Consider the following 17,336-nt stretch of genomic DNA (forward strand, 5'->3'; position numbering starts at 1 on the left):
GAAAGCTCGCACGCGCGGAACTTTTCACGCGAGTACCAGCAGCGCTGGCTGTATCGAAATATTAACTTTTAAATTAAATTTTATCGACAACTAGGGTCGTACTGCACCTGTTAAGTAATAATAGTCGCTGTTTTTTTGCACGCGAAGATATAAAGTATTTTTTACACTTGGAAAGGTCAGGTAAGGTAAGTTAGGTATATCTTTTGTTACTTCAAAAGTTCCTGAGAAATTAAGCAGTAGGCGTTTTCCTAAAAGCAAACTGAAAGTACTACAAAATTTAAAAAGTATTTTACAATAAAGAAAATTCCATGTGTCGAAACGTCAATAAACCTAGTTCAAAAAGCCAGACTGGATTATCTAAAAGCTTGACCAGTTGGATATCGATTCGAACTGCCAAAAGCATCCCCCAGCCCTCGAGTCTCGACGCTCAACAGTTATCTATTTGTAGATACGTGTGTCGCGCCGCTGTGACAGACAGTTCGTCTGGCGGCATGCGGGCTAGCGACGCTTTGTGAACAAAATACATCACGTACTCACATGATTAGCTAGGAATCGTGGAGACAGGGTACAATAAGACTTGTTTTTCTTGCCTAAATGCTTATAGTATTGTAGACCATACTTTCATGTGATAATCTAGTTGTTTTTCTCGTTTTTCCTTTGGGTGAGTCCCAAAAGAGTTGTTGCATTTACGCCGTTTTGTTTTGTTTTTATCAAATAAGACATCAAGTTCTCTCAATCTCATTCTTACAAAAGTAAGCCTTTTCTTTATTTACTAGATTGTACTTCTACAATAATAAGGTCTACATTTATGAAGGTTTAGATTGAATTTCCTGAAAGTCGTTTTTCCTATTTTTAATTTTACCTGCCTCCGTAGTAACAAGCTTTGACGCAGAAATCGTTAAAGCGTACGGAAATTACATTTTTGTTCGATTTCTCACCTAACCCACACTTGGCTCTTTCATATATCTAAGGTTTTCAGGAATTCAGGTTTTCAGAATTGAAAAATACCGTTTGTCTAAGAAGGCTACATCTTTACTCTATAAAAGGTCACTTAGATAATACTTTTGTAAGACAAGAAATCTTTTCTAAAGTCTCTTCGTAAGGCAGTTGAGTGTTTTCAGTGCACTCGGTGGTCCATGCACTGATTAATTAAAGTTACAAACCGGACGAGTAGTAATTACGGAAGCCTCGGCCCAACTCGACCGACTCGCCCCGGCTCGGCTCGACTCGTACTGATTAGCATTTCGCTGTAAGCCGATTACAGGGCGGGGGTCGGCAGAGTGATAAGCGTCCTAACTGTTTGTTGTGGCCATCTTAAGCAGGGATACCATGTAATGACCCGTGTTTACATACGAGGATATTGTGGAGACCCTTAGTTTTGGGACGGATATTTTTGATAACACGTTATTATGTTACAAAAAGGTCACCTTTTTTATATTTCAATATAGCTTAAATATTGAACCATAAATAAGTTGATAAAAACATATTACTTAGGTACAAAAAACAAGCTGCCCTTTTGTAATTTTAATTTTGCGCGATTGCATAATGTTTTTTGTTACTGGTGTATGGCATATTGTATTTTTTTTCTACTCCCATAGCATATCTCTTACCATAGCATAGGAAAAACATCGTAGTTAAATATGTATTAGTAATATACTCATGTCTATTTATCGGGATCGCCCAACTAGTTTAGTACCCAACCGATCGCGAGCTTAAAAAGTACGTGTTTATGTTATAATCTAATTGCGGGACTAAAAGTGCCTTTTCGTTTATCATGCCTATCGGTAAATCAGCCAACATCCTCCCCTCAGTACATTTTTCCTAGCAACATTTTTCATATTGTGCCTTTATCTCGACATAGCTTTAAGAAAATTTCCTTGAGCTTCGTACATAAAGTTCCCCACACTCCTGCCGCTGTAATGAAAAACCCTTACCGCTTAGCCGTACTAACGTACGGCTTCCATCTAGCCCGTGTTGTATCTAGACGCCCTGGGACTTAACTACGATCTATGAGGATAGACGTGAATTTATAGTTTCAACGCGTAAATACGTAAGCTGGAAACAAAGTTCTAAACTAGAAGTGCTTTTTATTTTAAAATAATGCTCTTCTTAATTAAGTGTGGTAGACTCAGCTTATAGCTAGCTTAAGCAGTTTAGTGCTTTTTTTGCACGTTTTCGGCAGCTTTCGGCGTTTTTAATTATTTTAAGCCCAAGTTTTTCCAAAGCACGTAAACCCTCATTACGTAATCTAATAAAATAACCAAACTCGTTAAATTTTTTCAGATCATCAATCGCAGTCTTGCGGGACTCCATATTTACCTATCACCTCGATGTCATACCTAATCAATATTTCAGTAAATGCTCTGTTTAAATACCATTATTTATCTAAAATGTGCACGATCGTGTCATGTTACCTATTTAACATAAGCATTTTGACCACAGCTGTGGGTGTTATCACGGATATTAGGTAACCCTCCCGGCAACACGCTCTACTGCCTTGGCCCGAAACAAGTATCTTAGGTCACACAAATATTTGACCCGTGCAGAAATCGACACTTACCGCGACCCTCACCTCTCTATCACTTATCTACCGTTCTAATTTTAACTTAAAATAAGCTTCATTTTAAAATTTTACCTCTTTTGTGATTTATGCATATCTATGACGTAAGCTTTTTCTATTGACATAAAAATGACATTGATAGTTGTTATAAAGTCAGTAAACATGACGGCAAACGATCCCAAGTTTGTTGCTACGATATGAGATGTTAATGTTCAAAAGTAGTTAAAGTGTCATCTATGTGCGAGTCTTAATTGCTAGTCAGGCGAAGTTGGCGTCTCCTGAGGCTAATGTTAATTTCAATAGAGTTGAATAACGTGACAGCAAAGGAACTTTTGTGGAACTGCCCGAAGCTGAACATTTTGAAGATGGAACGCGAATGTGGCGCGAAATAAGTAACGAGCAGAGACAATTACAGAGCTCTCATACTTTAGTGTAGAGGTTTCTCAAAGTAGCTATGGATTGTGAATTAATACTGGCGTGTAGAGTGAGTAAAGAGAGTTGTTGAAGAAGACTTACCATTTATGTATGTCTCCTAGGTGACAAGACTCTTAATGACTTGTTTCAGTTCTACATGGTTTTGGAACTTCAAAGATTAAATTAATTATTAAATAATAACTATGTTCAACTGTTATACATTCGTAAGCCTATGGTTTGTAATTTACGTTAGCTGACAATAATAACGATCTGCAAACAATTCGATACATTTCTGATGGCATGAATATGTAAACATCTCATGTTGGTAGTATTGCTCGAGGTACAACCTTAATTTAGTATTTGGTAAAAATCTTACTAGAATTACGAGTTTCACGAATAAGTTCCTTTTCGTCACTCATTTGAATAAAGGACTTTGTTGTGCCCCCAGTCAGCTTTCAGAATCTGTTAAGGTATTCGATTCACCAGACTGTGAGCGTTATTTATCTAGCTCTACAAAGCAGCAAAAGGGAATGGAGGACAAGAACTGTCTCGTCCAGAATATCTCATTTAAAGCGTTGCCTAAACGAAGCTTGAAAGCCAAGATATTGTTGATGCTCCTTTATAACATCCCACAACCACGATTAATATATAGCAAGATATATCAGCTGACTCCGTGGAGCTTCATCAAGCCGGGGCTGGCCCAATCCGACGCATTATTCGGATGTCGCCGTAATGCCCGGTAATGAAGCCGGTGTCTGTACGGCGCCGGATCCGTAGTTTGTATGTGGTTAGGCCGCCGCTAAGCCCATGGGAACACTTGCAATTTTACACCACCCCTTACGAACGGACTGTTGTTGCAAAATGTTTTTCGAAATATTTCATACCTTTGTTTGTAAGTCAGTAACTCAGTATTCTTTCAGCAAAGCTAGGCCAAGGTAGTTTTAAACATCAGTTTAATCAAATACATTTAAAAGCATATTAAGTATGCTTATTTGATGTCTACGGTCATTTCATAAGTGTAATTAACGTTGGTTCCATTCAAACATTAATCGACCATTTTGTTACAAGACAATGGTGTGACACAATAGCATTAAAAATTATAATGGTGACATTATTCAAATATTACCGACTATGTGGTGTTAGTCCTTACTGGGGAGTTCATAAAAAAAACTACTGACAATCATCATTCTGTCTCGGTCATTGTGACTTCAGTCTGTATTTAAAACCTTCTTGTTACAGCTAAGCCCATGGAATAATGTGGTCCTGAAAATAGAGTATCTAATATTATTAAATGCACCTATTAGAATATAATGGGTCAATTATTGCTTTCAAATACTTCAAAAGACGCAAATGTAAAATTGAAAGATTCTCAAATTGTCAAAACCCTTTGATTTCTTAAGATAAAAGTAGTACATTTATAAACCTCTTTCGAATTACGTGTAATTTCGAGTTGTTTGCGTACATAAATGAACATTACCTACCATGTAGCTCTGTAATCATCTCAATCTAAATGCGCAAACTTAAAATCGGTATCCGCTTAAAATATTCATAGCATACACGGTCGGGGAACATGACTCATGCCTGTTCCATAGGCCGTCCGTTCATCTATCGAGCGAGTATCCGCTTGGGCACTGTAATTCGGCACCAGATTAAATTGAGTCCAATTACCATCACTGAGAAAGAGTCTGACTTTCTTCAAGTGGGATATACGCACACATATGTCTAGGTTCTATAGATACAAGCTTCTAGGCCGTTCTTTAGAGTCGTGTATGTAAATGTTGTATGTGTATGTGTGTGTGCTTGTTTGTTTGTAAGGTCAGCAAAGAAAGGATAAAGAAAAATAGATCAAAGAACTCATACAAATATTGAAATAAGTCTATTATATTCCGGTGGAATTCTGGTGCTTCTTTACATTCTACTGTGAATGCTAAGTAATTGTTTTTGATTTTGAATCCTTATCAATTTGATCGTACTTATGTATTTTTGTCCCTGACTGTACGAGTACGTTTAAAGTGACATTGGTAAGCGTGGGTATCAATCTCAGGACATCTAAGCAAGAGGTCATCCTAATAAAACTAATTATGTTGTTGGCTAGTGGACTTGTGTGGGTATGACATCCAAATGTTTTTTATTTTATAACACGTGCAGCAGATAAAGAAACAAGCAAAAATAAGATTTTACAAAATTGTTTTTGAATAATGTTGTTTGTTCCCGTATTTTAGGCATACAGTTTGATTTCCTTTTTTTAAAACCCTTTTTCCTGTACATTTTCTATTCCACTTCATCCCTATTAATATATACCTAGTAGAAGTAGATAGTCCTACCCAAGCCTTCTGTTCGTGTCTCCCACCCGTCCCCTCTGCTCAACATTCCGTACCATTAGCATGTCTAGTGCATTTGCTGAATGGCAAATTTCTACATAATTTGTTTCGGCTGCGCATATGATTACGGAGACAACTCCCTCTTAGCAGCTCTCCATTTAGCCGGCGCGGTGCTGCTGGTGCTCATTTAGCGAGATACTCGGGAAACACGGATTGTAGGTAGCTCGTTTGAATAAAAACCCGCTTTATATGAGAGCAAATAGCGTCCGAACTACAGAGATATGCTTCATCTATATGTATGGCCTTGCTTGGAGTGTTACAGCTTTGGTTAATATTAGCTACGTGGGGTGCCAATTATATGGTCGCTGCGAATAAGAAAGGAAAGTTATTAATATTGCCGGAATGTTGAATAATTCGAAAGAGGATACAAAACAAAACTGATTGGTTTTAGTTGTTCTAATGATCGAACTTAAAGACTTTGTATTAAGGATTGGTCATTAGTTCAGATTTGAATAGACGTACTCACATGAAAGGCGTAGAAATAAAGATTTATTTTTGGAAGATAAAAGTGAAATATACAGACATAGTATGTCGAATGGATTTATATTAAATTTTTCACTCTCAGCCGCGCCTGGAGGCTACTACAAAACAGAAATAAATGCAGAAGACCAAAGGCGACACGAAAATAATGAAAACTTCATATGAATTTAAATCCTGTAATACATATGGAACTTCATAATTTTAAGTATTGGTCTTTTTATATCGAATGTTTATCTATAAACCGATAGTGCGTGAAGGAATGAACCCTAATGATCATCAGCCTTCCTGGAAATATCGAAATGTATAGATAGGGACAACGATTGTATGATGTGCACCTGTAAATTACCTATGCCTTACGTCATTTTCAGGTCTCGTCCGAATAGCTTTAATAACATTTGGCAGTTGTTTAATACAAAAAGAAATCCGTAAGGTACATTTATACAATTATTTCACAAAGTTGTTCGGAGTGGACCTTCTGTATCCTCCTATGCGTCGTGTCCCGTAGTTGTGCCCGTAACACTGATATTTTACGTATTTTATAGGCTTCGCGAGTCGTACTGTTACTTTATTAATAGTAGTTGGTACTAACTTATTCTTTTTAGGGCAGCTCTTTTACGAATTCTTAAACTATTTCCACTAGATATTCTTTATAAGTTTTTCGGGTACTTCTAGTACTTATAACTGCTTTATATACTTACTTGAATTACCTGACAGGTATTTTAGGCGTTTTAGAAGAATACTGAACTATAACAATCAGGTTTAAGGTTATTAGCTGCGCTAATAGTAGGTATTGTTGATTAACTGTAAATTTATAGAAGGAAAATCTTTTTTTTATCGAATTAAAAAAGCGACTTTTCGACTCTAAAATTCTGAGTACTTTGTCCTAATATGCGATAAGTACACACAATTTTAGGATGGTCTGTTTTTAGTGTCGTAACCACGTTTTTGCGAGAAATGTTGAAGGACCGAGCATCCCTTTTTGTGTCTGTCCTAAAACACGCGCCAGTAACATGACATCCACGTTTGCTCTGTTTTTTGTATTTTTCGCTTTTAGTGTTGTTTATTCTCGACTTTGTGTCGTCGAATTGTTTGTAATGGTTTTCAAATCGAGCACATTTTTACGGTGGTGACAAGACTCCTTGAGTAGAAAAGTTGACAGGTCTCGGAACAAAATAGGAGGTTTTAAGTTTTTATCTACATAAGTGGAACTTAAATATGAAACTACATAAATGTTTGAATATTTGCTTTTGATGTATCAAGTTGCTGACATGATATATTGGAAATTAATGTATGAATAATATGATACATTAATAGATATCATATCTCAACGATCGACAATCTAAGATTTGTTTATATCTGATCTGAGGAAAAGATTAAACGTATCCACTTACAAACCAATAGCAAAACGCTTGTTTGGTTCATCATAAAAAGTATAATATGAATATTAAAACGTTATTAAGATCGTAAGATTATTTACTCGAATAAATAATAAAAGAATGTCAACAATTTTATTAGGTTTATAAATATCTTGCCGCGATGATTACGAGGCAAATGACATTCTTAAGATCATTCCTTTTTTAAATTGATTGCGCTGTAGGTAAGCAGTTTTTTTTATGCGAAGGCATCAACGTAATTTCGCGCCATCATAAAACTAATGACGACGCCAAGCAAAGGCAACGCACCGTCCAGCCTTTTGACTTGTTTTTTACAAACCTCTTATTTAAATTGTGCTCCACATAAATATCTCCAACATCGTACCGACTTAAATTTTATCAGATCCCACTTGACCTTAACACAAAACGTCAAGTTTGTGAAAAGTTTGAGGATCAAAAGGACAACTTTGTCCTGAGACGGGATTCGAGAAATTCTTATTCATTTTGTATGTAGCTATACAAGATTTAAACGTCAGGCAAACTTGGCTCGGATTTCTAGTTAAGTTTTTTGATCGACAGCGTTAAATTTTTGATGTGTTTTGACATAAATACCTAGGTACAAAGATCCTGATACATTAATATTATAAGTGTTATTAGGTGGCGATTGGGAGCTGAGCAAAATGGCACAAATGATAAAGGACAAGCGAAAAGTTTTAATCACACGTCCAACATTACGCAACAATTCTTTCGTATATTTTTCAGTGGATGTGCACTGGGTACATAATGTATCCCGCCCGTTACAGGGTTCCAATCCAGATTTATTTGCAATCAGTTCGTTCGGCGCGTGAAATTGCCTCCACAATGACAGTCGCGTTTAATCAACTGTTACTCCGTGGATATCGTGGATGCCGTGATTGAAATGGATACGCACCACTGTATGCTAATTTATATACCTTAGAGAAATAATTCAGGCTCCAATGCCTATCTATTTCACCTGGAACGAAAGTACTGGAAGTAAAAAGGCTGAAACAATTTCCATTTTCGTTTAAAACGTCGGCGTACATCTCTAGAGACGGTGTTGAGAAAACAATTTTAAAACTACAAACTTTTACACTTGGACTTGAAGTTAGTAGCTATATACCTAAGCACAAAAAAACATGGCAGTAAAATTAATAAGTAAAGCATTTGGGTATACAAAATCTGCAGTTAACATAATTGCTAAATGTTTTTCTGAATAACTTAGGAGTCAGCATCTAGCAAAAATAATTCAGCACTTTTTAGCCCTGCAGAGACAAAGGCTTGCAAGTTATTCTTGTCTCAGAAGGCCATCTAGTACCAAAGTAATCACTAGATGCGATACGAAAATAAGTTAATCATTACTAATGAGGCAACATAATTATTTACCTGCGAGTTCCAGTCATTTGGGCACACTGGATCGTTGACATCTGACCCCACTTGGGCGGCATACATATAATATACAAGCACCCTACCATTATACGATAAAGTAAGATTGTAGCAGATGTGGAAGTGAGATACAGCATTACAAGGTATAGAGTTTTGTCTCTCTCACAACTGCAACTGTCGTACTTGAAAAAGTCGTGGTAGGCAATCAATGAGATAAGCTTCTACTGTAAAAGATAATTTTAATTATTATTTTATTTAAACTAATTTAATTAGTTGAATAGAATTTACGACTTGGCTTCATTATTGCTTACCTAAACGGTCCGAATGGCTAAAGTATTGTGATGTGTTTGTTTAAAGTCATCGTAGCAGCCGGATGCAGTGTTTTTATGGTAATACACGAGGCAATTTATGCTTATTAGCGGCAAAATATATCTGTGGTACCCACCTGCCTCCGTACTAATTAATGTATGGTAAGTTTATCAAACGGCTCAATCAAGATGTCTTCGAGAAAGATAAGAGTATTAACAGTTTTTTGTTATGGAATTACCTCCGTGATGTTGTTTTATGTTATTTTATAACGAAATTCTTGGTTTAGTGGATTAATAAATACTTTACGAACGTGCTCTTCGCCTGTTAAGATAAGGTTTCTTTTGCAATATCTCTTATCATGTTATTGTCGGAACGACTTGAGCTTATATGTTCGGTTAAGATAGGGACATCTTTGTGATATTAAGTTTGAATGGTCGCTTTGATGTGGACTAAACAGCTTGTTTATATTCAGCGGTTTTCTTTGCTTTCTTGTATAATTACATTATATTGGTTTTTGATAAGTTTTAATTCAATAACATACGGTATTGACAGCAGGTGTGTAAGCACTCACCGGTAAAGTCTAACGGTTTCGTAAAAGGCCGCTTTTGGCTAGTACCTAGTTACTTGCTAATAAAATAAAACATATATCAATATTAACATGTAGAAAGCTAAGTACCTTTTACTCGTTGAGGTTAATTAGGTATTTCACGATCATCTCTCTAGATCGTGCAGTTGCCACTGAATAGGCACCTTCTTTTAATAAGTTATAATCCATCCTGCAAAAAACTTTGGTGTCATATAAAATTTGTTTAATCGATGTCGATATTTTTTGTAAGACGTTTCTTTGAGTATTTTTTGTTTTCCCTGAAGACTGCCGTTCAGAAAGGACTGTTAATTAGTCCATGGATTATTGAAAACACTCTATATGAACATTGTTTTATTGCCAACATTACCTATTTATTTAAAACGACTCCTTTAGGCAGAAAATTAGGACTAAAGTAGTAAATCAAAATAAATGTAGTAGGTAGGTTATCTAGCCTCTACATTTTTGCTGCGAAAAGTAGTTTTAAATTCGACATTCCAAATTAATGAAATATCAATGCACTATTAATAGAATCATTACGAATAGTAAACAAATGTAATATTCAGCGTAGTACCCGTCGCGATGGCTAGCTCGATAAGGGCGGGTGGCGCCGAGGGCGGAAGCTAGTTAGATAGCGCTGCCGTGAAATTTATCGACGAGCATAGCCTGCCTTTGTACTGGTTACGTAATGAGACCTGCTCTGAACTGACTGCAATTCTAAAGGAAATTCCGTATGCTCAAGGGTTAGAAGAACTAATCATTTACACCTTACAATCTCTGTTTTCTTTCCAAATGATGACTTTCCGAGTTTTTGGTAGCGTACAACAACATGATTTTTCAGATCATGAAATGTTTTATCATTAAATTGATGTCTTGGCAAACTTAACGAAACTTTGCTAACAACCAGGACTTAACCAATTAATATGTATAAGTGCGTCAGTAATTTCCATTAATGAGCTGTAATTATTTCATAAATGTAATCCCATTAGGAATATAATCATTTATAAATAGCCATTATTTTCTTTTGACATTTCACCTTTTACCCTAATTATCATGATCTTAACATGCACGCAATAGAGAGGCTATTTAAAGTTTCAGCTATTTTAGCCGTAAAAAATGCTCTAATTTTTTTTTAATAACGTCTTTCGCGTTAAGAAATTTAGTCATTGTGTCGCGGGGGATTTCACAAATATTGCGCTCAGTGGGTTTGGCGTGGTGACCTCAACCACTCGGCTACACGTGCAGTCAATGTGACAGGTCAAAGTCACGTAATTAATTTAAAAGAAATTAATTTTAATACATTGGAGTGTTTCCTGGTTACTGGTATAAAAAGCAACCTCTTAGTATTCTAGACCTGTATTATTTAGGTGCCATCGTCACAAGGCTTACTGTAGAACTATGCTGTATAGCTGGGAGCCTTTAATCCTCTTAACATACATAATGGAGTATTATAAGAGGTCGATACTTGAGAGGTGGGAGGTGTTTCAGGGTTTTATAGACGGCTTCTATTTAGAGGTTCCTGTGTGTCATTTTTCCGTGTTTGTCGAATTTATGCCAGATTTTTTAATTATCAGAAAAGCTCTGATTGTGTTGTATGTAATGTTAGAAATGCAAGATCAAATGTTGCCAAATGTTTAAGAAGATTTTAAGTTTTGAGACATTACAAACCACATTTCAGATATCATTTTCATTTTTTTCAGCATTGTAGCTACTATAGTTTTTCTAAGAACGTGAAGTGTATTTAAGACTTTTTTTTTAGTCTTGATAACTCACTTATTTAATTTGCAACATCTACCTACATTATAATCGCCTATACAGCCTACTTGCTACAGCAGCCGTACTCCGCTATCGAGTTCCAGTCCATCATCGGACGTCCACCGCTAATGCTCGCTACATTTCGGCCTGAATAGACGTCCGGCGGTGTCGGCCGGCGTCCGGCGGGCAGACGGCATTGTGCCGCTGTCCGGACCGGACGTTACCGGACACTTTCGTGATTAATTAATATTAGTAATGCTTCTCCCTTGCAGCCTTTTGCGAAAAGGATTCCAAGCTGTCATGTAGCTGTGTATGGGGATGTGAAATGTGCGTGGTGAGAATTTTATCTAAAAATCAAAATCAAAATTCCCGTGTCACGATGTTAGTTACCGTACTCCTACGAAACGATTTGCCCGATATTTATGAAATTTTGTAACCTATGTATATATATGGGTTAGGTCTGAGAATAGAACATCATTTATTTTTCATACCCCTAAGTGACAAGGGTTGCTCACACTAAAAAAAATTATTTTATTTTTTGGACGAAATTATTTGTTTTTATTGTTTTTTATAATGTGGCATTAAAAATACATACAACTAGAAAAAAAAAATCGGCAAAACAACGTTTGCTGGGTCAGCTAGTATGGTATAAAAGTTGTAATATTTTAACGTAGAAACGCTATTTCTTTTTAAGCTGGCTTATAACAACTGAACTTAAGGAGATGGGGAATTAAATCAATCATCAAAATGAAAATAAACATATTATAATGAGACAGTTTAAAAGATAGTCAATGAAAATAAAAGAGACATATTTTTGGCAATGTATTTTATTCTACTATCAAATAATATAATTTAAATTAAACTGTAACCAAACTTTAAAGCAGAAAAGAGTTAATATTATAAATTCCAAAAGCTTTTACAACATAAAAACAATAGTCAGCCAAAGCCATTTACAGGCAATAGACACAAATAACTGACAAAACTAAAGTAGTCCAGAAAAATAAACACGGCATTGTGAGTATCACGTTATAACGTCATAAAATTTTAGTTTTAAACATCACAAAGTGGTTAAAATAAATGGCGACACTAACGATCCTGGCTGAGATAAATGTGACGTAAAAGGCTTGGCTAACGGCCCGGCTACAAGAAAAGAACACGACGTTTTACTACACGATTAAATCCAATACACTTTTCATTTGAAACTGTTAAAGTTGGCTTCGTACGAGTGAAGACAATTAGGTAGGATAACGGAATCAACGGACAAACGCTTTTGTTTAAAGCGAAGTAGTTTTAAATTAAGTGTTAGTGACGTAAACCTATTTATCTATAAGGAATCGTTAATTTTCTAATGAATTGCTTTACGTTAAGTTGTTAAGTAGAGAATTTATCTCGAGTTTGATTGACACTGCTAATGCTGTAGTCCAATTTTACTATTTTCAGTAACATGTAACAAATGGTTTTATTTGACTAAGAAGTTCTAGCACACGAAAACCCTGCTTCATTTTTACCTCGCTACAAAGGTGCCATAGACAACCAAGTGCGGTTATCTGTGGAAAGTTTGACTGTTGCGCTTTACAATTGGTAATACCGGCAGCTAAATGTCCGTACTTGAGTAAATTCCACTTTCTGTAAGATAAAAAACGAGCAATGATCACACTTAACAATTGAAAATTATTTGAGATTTCATCACAATGTTTTCCTTCAACGATTATAAGAGTAAAATGAATATGAATGACAAATTTCCGTAACAGTAAAACATAAATACAGTAATCCTATAATATTCAAACCTAAATAATTATTCTGAAACTTGTTTATAAGCTCGGAGCTTCGTGTAAAGTTGAGCGCTCGTAGCAATTTGAGGCCCACACCCGAGTCCCACAAGTCTGTGAATCACGTTATGAAAACTAAATCGTATTTGATATGTGAATTAATAATTGCGGATTTGGTTATAGTGGTTATGTAATTACATAGAATTGTTTGATCATATATGTGTGTGTGTTATATGTACGTAGTTTGTAATTCGGTTGGTTTTGTAGAGAATAGGACAAGGTTACGAGGACTGTAAACAGTTAAGTAAAGTTACATTAATAATTAAGCAGCTTAATTTGAAATACTTTTGTAAATAATGTTGTTAGTGACCATAGGGTATTTGCGAGATTTATAATGCATGGGATCTTATACCACTCTTTCAGCAATCAGTACTCGATGACAATCGTTTTGAACGTTACTACCTGGAAATTGAATCTGACGGACTAATTTCATTTTTATAATCAAATATAGTATTACATTATTAATTACTGAGATTTAGCAACACAAAAATTCTAATTAAAAGCTAGACATTAATCCCGAATATCCATTGATTTATTCACGTGACAGTTGCCGTAAAATTGAGACATCAACAGATTTATTAATGTTGTTTCGTTTACTGGCGGTGCACGTCGTTGGGACATGTGGGCGGCGGAAATGCGAGTTTTCGAATGAAAAATGACGAACGTACAACAGTCCCGGTTAATTGTTCAGAATGTCGTAAGCATACAACCTGCATGGTCGCGACATCTGTCCGAATGAATAGTGGGCATTTGTTTATGAAATCTCGGAGATACCTCACACGTAGGCAATATGTCTTCGAGAAATATCTTTATCTAAAAATTTGAATAAAGACATTAGTTTATCGCGTATGCACGGACAGGCTTGACTCTGAATTGACATGTGGCGGTAGATTAATTAAACATACGTTGTGGAAAGACAACGATGAAATTGGTTGATATATCTAATGTTGTAAATATGGTAATTCTGTCGGTGTAAGGCTCGCAGGGTAAATGAGTCGAGGAGTTCAGAGATTAATTTAAGCGCTATATACTAACGTTGGGTAGTGGGTAGGGCATTTGGAACAAATTATCTTTATTTAGAAAATGCTCAAGAACGTTAGGTTTAACAGAGAAGTGCTTTAATCATTGACTCTAAAAATTAATAAAGACTTTGTTACAAACTAGACAATTCGCGTAAGAGAAAAAAATGACTCCAAGTCTTTTTAAATAACCATGTAAATACCCTTCAACGATGGCATTTTGATGATATTATTTGAAAATATTTTCAGTACCCATTTTCCTAAAGATGTTTTAGCGTGTCGGTCCGCTAATGAGATTCAAATATCACATCTAATGTGTGTAATATGCAAAGTGCTGGCAGAAGTAGGCGAGGGTTAGGTTTTGCAATTATGTCAGTATTTCATTTCTGTGTTGTTACTAAGACAGTTAGTTGTCTGAAGCGAATAAGTGAACAGGAATTATAAGGTTGAACCACACGAATTTTGACTGTAAAATTTGTCTTAGTAGGTATTCTAGTGGTACACATAAATTAAATTAAAATACTTGATAATTTTAAAGTTTTCTGTTCATGCTGATTTGTTTTTTAAGTGTGTCAACTCTATAGAGAAGTAAATGCCTACTAAAGGAGTTTCATGATTTAAGAGGCTTGTTCTAAATAAAAACATGTAATTAGCGATAAACATAATTTTAATTTGGGATTTATTTTAAATTTTACTCTCCCAAACTCAAATCATCGTATCTGTTTATTTGCAATCGATTGATACAAAAAGTTTGTAAATAAATAAAAAAACATATAACTTACATACTTCATGCCGTTTATCCATAGAGGGCGCCACACCCAACATCCAGACTTATTCATTTCGATTCCTGATTCAGTCATAAAAGTGTAATAGCTCGATAGTACCGGATTTGGTATAAGCATGTTGTGGTCATGGTTCATGGTATTGCACTAGAGTTATTGAATCTGTTGATAGTTGATCTATTTCATTATTCCGTTGATACAGTGTGTAGATATTTAATAAGAATATTACACAGAACTTGAAAAAGTATGTACTACTGGCTTTTAATATTTTAGTCCAATTAGACAAAATACATATAAATAGAGGAAACCTGCAACATGGCTGAAAATTGGTACGATTTTACAAAACACTGCTATAAATAGAATCTAAAAACTCCTCATCGATCCGACATTTTAAAAAACAAATCTTACTCGGGGTCAAACGTCACAAGTGGTAATTCTTTTTCTCCGAAACAAAAATTGAAGATCGGTTAATTAAACATTATAATGTCTAAAAGAAATATATTGTTTTGCCTGGCTGGTTTTGAGATGATACCGATTCAGAAAGTTGATAATTGCAAATGGGGCTGATATTAATGTAAATGCTCTGAATAATATGTTCAAAATAGACTGGAGTAATTGAAATGTTCAAATGTTTTTAAATACTTGAGTAAGGTTTTTGTTAGGTACCTATATATATCAATGGGTTTCAGACTTCATAAAAACAATTGACTAAAATTGCTATCCCCATTCTATTCAGTGTATAACTGGATTAAAAGAGTTTTTTTTACACAACAACAATTATTACTACTATTACTACACTAGAACAATTAATCAGTATCAGATAAATTGTAAAATTTATCATCTCTCTTCAACCTACTCAAATGTACTGCTTAGTGCGTCTCTGTCAAACCTTCTGTATAAATAACACATTAATATCGATGTGAACAAATAATGTATGAATAGTAGGTGTTCATGTATACATGGAGTGGTAATGTCCGTCATCGCTGAAGGGTCGCTGATGAACGCCCGGAAATGGACATTTGGACCGCGCGCGAAACACGCGCCAACGAATTGCGCCGGAATTAAGCAATCAAGGTTTTACCTTTCATACGGCTGTATGGGACTCGTTAATATTCATGGTGAAGTAAACAACTATACATATTTATATAGCAAATAGGAATCCTTCCCTATCGACATCGACAAATACCTTAACATAGATTTAATTTCACATAATGTGTCTTTATTAAGCCATTATACCAAATATTTAAATGCTCACCAAAAATTATACGTTTATAGCTTTATAATAAATCAATAACAACAGTAAAATTATAAATCCGCACAATAAACTAGTCAGAATATCATTAATTTCTCGCTAAAACGCGGCGCTACGTGTAATTTCGCAGTAGGTGTCATAATATTTACAGTTTACTTCTGTTTTAGAAACTTATTTGAATACATTACGTGGGTAGCATGGGACTCGAGGAATTCGAGACCAGTTCGGGGTTCTCGAAATTTATGGTGTTGCCTTTGACAGGCCGTGGTCGCCTGGCGCCGCCACCAGACTGTAGGACATAAAAATTTGCCGCGGTTCGCCGACCCATTTAAAAGCTAAAACGATGTTTTACAAAATTGAATTGGAGCTGAATTTACAAAAACGTCACCGTGGAGACATTCGGCGCGGGTTGAATGGATGCGGCTAACGACTGGGTGACCACTTTTTGGCCGCAAACCAGTTCGGGGCGGCTGAGAGACGCTATCTGTCGCGGCATCTCGGTATCGATATAAAACCGCGTACGTTTTGCATTGTAATTTCATATGTGTGCAACATTATATCGCGATGGGACGGCAACAAGTGAATCACGTTTTAAATGACTCGGGAGACGTTGTATGGTTTTATTTGGCTCGCTAAGTTATGTGGCTCGACACCAGACCTGGCATTTAAATCGACTAAATAAAAATACCTTTTCGATAAAAGGATTTGATTCTGATCGAATGACTCAACATTGTGTTGGCTATTATTAGAATAAGCATATTTTTGGTATAATTACGAAGTAGTTCATGACTGTTAAGGGATTTGCTTAATTGGGTGTTGTTGGAACTAAAGCTCAAATAACTAGGAGATTAAAACAACGTATTTATTAGTGGAGTCTCATAAACTTCATGGTTATTACCGTAATGAATGCTTGCTATGATTGGTTCTACGCGATAGAGTTAAGAAGGATGTGTTGGCTTAGCGGGCGCGCGCCTCCGTGGGAGCCAGCACAAGATGGCGGCTTACATGGGCCCCACTGACGAGCTCTTCCGTTGAGAAATCACCGGCCATCAGAACTGATCATTAATTACCAGATACTTGAGTAAACTCCATTCAACAACTACTGTGATAAGTCTGATTTATGACAGATTTTGAATATATTAACGGCCACACATCCTACACACGTTGACAAATCTACGCGGTGTTTTGTCAAAAA

Source organism: Trichoplusia ni, chromosome 4, assembly GCF_003590095.1.
Source record: "Trichoplusia ni isolate ovarian cell line Hi5 chromosome 4, tn1, whole genome shotgun sequence".
Classification (NCBI taxonomy): domain Eukaryota; kingdom Metazoa; phylum Arthropoda; class Insecta; order Lepidoptera; family Noctuidae; genus Trichoplusia; species Trichoplusia ni.